Here is a 4,247-nt window from a genome sequence, read left to right on the forward strand (position 1 = left end):
AAAAAAAAAGTGTTTTCTAACAGCGGTCGTCCCTCGGCAGACAATGGCAAACCTCAGCGTGTATTTCTGCCATGAAAAAGCTCCTCATATATTAAAATCTTCTGCCGTTCAGAGTCGACTTAAAGCTGTAGATCCCTCCATTTGTCGAACAACATCAAGGCGAACGCCACAAATAGAAGGAAGAGCTGGGCCAAACACCTGACAGAAGTGTACGCGCAAATTATTTATTTTTTATTCTTATATTGTCACTTGCGAAGCAAACAAATATGGCGAACACACCTAAAATGTGCATTGTGAGTGGCGAATGAATTCATTCGCCGAGATTATGTCGTTGTCGTTGTCGTTATGTCGTTAATAGCGCGGATCTTTATTTCGAGGATAGTTATAATGTGGAGCCGGCAGTTAACCTTCTTCGTCAGAGACTTTTCATAAGAAATTACTCCAATTCTATGGGGCTGCCGACCGCAATGTAGGTATTTAGTACAGATAATCGATTCGAAGAAACATGAATATTTTTAAGAAAGCTATGGTTTTTACTTATGTACTTACATGTTTGAATTTGTATATTCATAACAAACTTTCGTTCAAGTAAGGACGCATTTATATTTGTGCTGGACAAAATTAAGCACAAATTTCATTGCCGCCAGTTATCACCCAAAACGCTAATGCTGAAATTGTGTTGTGTTCTAAGATTATTTGCTCATGGCAGTTACCAACGAACTGTGGGAATGAATTTCAATTCAAAGTTTGGCTTATTTTAAAGAACTAGTGAAAGTGCACCATTTTGGAGAGTGAAATTTGCAGTGTCTCGATAAGCACATAAATGACCGCACAAGAGATGCAACAAGCAAGGAACAAATATTTCTCTAGATCAGGAATACCAAATGTGATTGGCTGCGTTGATGGAATGCATATTACGATTTATGCTTCTACTGTCGCTAGAAGACAAACAGCTTATGCTTTGTTGTAGGATGAATTATTGAATAAATTCAAAACTGTTAACCTTATTTTATTGAGTTTGTTTATTCCAGGTAAAGTTAAAAATTATTCTAGGTTCATAAAATATTGACTTTAATTTGACTTTATTTTCATTGGCTGTGGTTCTTAAATCTAAACCTATGTTTTGCATTTGAGGTCCAGCTTCCTTTGCTTCCCTTGCTTCATTTCCATCGTTTCTTTGTGGCGAAGCGAATGTAGTTTTTTCGCCAATGGCAATACAGAAGTTTCATTTTCGACACTCGTTTGCCATTTTGTGGTCGCTGGTGATTCGTATCTCATAATTCGAGAGTGCTAAATTCGCCTATATTTTCATTCGCTTCGCAAGTGACAATACTAGCCTATGAATGCCTTCGAGGTCTTCAAATATTTTGCTGCGGATTCACATTTGACATTTTTGCACCTTTAGGGTGTGTACCTAGTAACACTGCTTCAAATCGTTGTTCATAAGCGGAACTCATTTTATAAAAACCACGTACGCTTTCTAAATTTCTCACAAAACTAACAAATTGCAGAATGCGTATCGTGAAAAGGATACGCCTATTTAGCAGCATTTACATTTTTTTATAACGGATCTCTAAGTTTGAATTTTGCCGTTCACGCATCCATTAGACAGACTGTATGTACTTACAAGTATTTGTGCTTATGTATGAGTATGTCGTAGACACAATCAGAGAAAGCCTGCCGCAGATATTCTTACATGCAACATTTGTACATGGCTTGATGCAGTCAAATTACGCATAATAACTCAAAAAGCAAAGAAGATGCGAAACTAAATGAGATGAGAATAATCACAAACACAAAAATACATACATATGTATATGAATGTTTGCTTTAGAAATCTTGATGTGTCTTAACACAAGCAGGAAACCTTTTGTCAACATCCTCTCGATACGATATACAAAAATAATTTGAATTTTATTTAAGACAAAAAGTGTTAAGGAATCAAAAATACAAAATGACTTTATATAAATAGTATGCACACACATACATATGTAAATATGTATATATACTTGTAGCAGCGCACTATGACAAATTGTATAAGTACAAGAAAGTGCATATGTCGGGCGGTGGGCGAGTGGGTTGGAATGGTTAGTTGGTGGCAGAAAGAATTGTGTTTCATTAAATTTTATTTATAGTAAGCAATTTTATGCATCTAAAATGCGTCTATCATCGAATATCATGATGCGGAAAAAGCGTTGAACGCTCAAATCCAACAACCGCAGCCAATTTTCGGTGAGTTCAACGGGCCTAGAGCTGCTGCACAAACTGCATAGATTCGACGCACTCCGGCGTGCTGTAAGTTTGTGTGCAACCTTTTAGATCTGCAATATTGCTATCGCTTGACAGCGATACTTATGGCATTTGTATGTAGTAAGCATACATTCGTAAAAAACAGGAATACATACATACACATGCATAATAATAGGGCAACTCTTACCTTAGTTTTTGGATCGGCTGAGGTTTTATTGGTCTGCAAACTTATGATACTTCGTTTTTGATTTTCCTTAAATTTTATTCGATTTCACCTTTTCGTACACATACACGCACGTTTGCATGAAACATAAACAAAAACACCGCACTGGGTAATGTGAAATATTGCCGAGCAACAGGCAACGCCGCCGACTCATCCCACCGCTTGTATGGTAAGCTGCCTATATGCCCGCACTCGCGCCGCTTTGGCATGGCGGGCTTTTGCCGATCTTCAGCGCGCCTCACTATCGGGCACAACATATGCAGCCACAAATCAGAATTCCGTCGAAGCGTTCATTCATTCAAGTGTATCGAGCGTGAAGCCTCGTACTGAGTGCCTGTTGTTGGGCGCTGCTGCATTTGGTATTGCAACAACGGGTCGAGGAGCCCGGCTATACCACATCACCATGCCACAGTAAGTATGGCGAACACTCGAACACACTTTTCCCCGGAGCGGATGTTATTAAAGGTGATCGTGATAGTGGCTGGTGGCTGGTGGCGGTGGCTAAAGGCAATTGTGGTTGCAATATGCGGCCCTTTTAATGCTCACCGTTTGCGCTCGCGCTCGCACACTATCGCTGAATTTGGTCGAATCGTCGCCGCTGCCGCCGTTTAGAACGGTTTCAGCAGTTTCATGCCCTTTCGGTGGAAGTTCTTTAATTGCACATGAGATTTGCAATTGTTTTCATTAAGTATTATTTTTGTGAAATGTTTTATGTGCAAGAAATAATTAAAATGTCTGCACCATATGTAACAACAACTAAGTTCTTGCATAATCAGAAATGCATGTGTATGTGCGTACAGCGCACTTGTATATGTGCGATATTTGCAATACCTAATCCTAATACCTAATCTCATCATTCTAAGCATTTTCGTCTAAATATCTATCACGATATTATATGAACAAAATTATTAATATATATACCTGGGCTCAAGTGCACGGGTATAATAAACAAGCTCCCAAGGATACCTGGTGAATTATGGGAAGAAGTACTGTGCAAAGTTTCAAAACGATTAATGTAGTATATTTTGAATTCTGATGTAAACGCCAAAAATAACAAGAGAAACACTTTTAAGTTTTTTAGGTATAGAAACCTGACTTGGAGACAGCATAAATACTCAAACTTTCGTCAATTTTGCTCCGATAGACTTGAAATTATGACATAATAAAAAAGAGTTTAAAAATAATTTTGTTTTGTGTATTCCGGAAATTTCGATCTGTCAAATTAGTTACTCTGTCTAAAATATCAGTTTCTAACAAGATATCATCAAAGAAGTGATTATTTGGAAAGGAAAAATTATGAATTTTTGGGTTGGTGTCGAAATTCTGTATGTACAAAATTCTAAAAACAAAATTCTGCTTTTTAAAATTCTCCTTTTTAAAATTCTGCTTTTTTAAAATTCTGCTTTTTTTAAATTCTGCTTACTAAAATTCTGCTTTCAAAATTCTGTATTACAAAATTCTGTATTACAAAATTCTGTATTACAAAATTTTGTATTAAAATATAATGTTAACAATGTTAAAGAGGGAATGTAATTATTTAATTTATTATTATTATTATTTTTTATTATTATTCGAGATATTAAATAAAAAATAATAATAATAATTTTTTCTTCAGTTTCGATAGAATCCACAGTATTTTTGCGTAGAACTTCTTTTTGTGTGGGCGGCCTTCGGCCACGCTTCAAAAAATAACCCTCATCAGTCCAACTCCGGCTACGCAATCCACAGTATTTTTGCGTAGAACTCTTCTAAAAAAAACGAACAGCTGCGAAGA

This window comes from Anastrepha obliqua, chromosome 1, assembly GCF_027943255.1.
Source record: "Anastrepha obliqua isolate idAnaObli1 chromosome 1, idAnaObli1_1.0, whole genome shotgun sequence".
Classification (NCBI taxonomy): Eukaryota; Metazoa; Arthropoda; class Insecta; order Diptera; family Tephritidae; genus Anastrepha; species Anastrepha obliqua.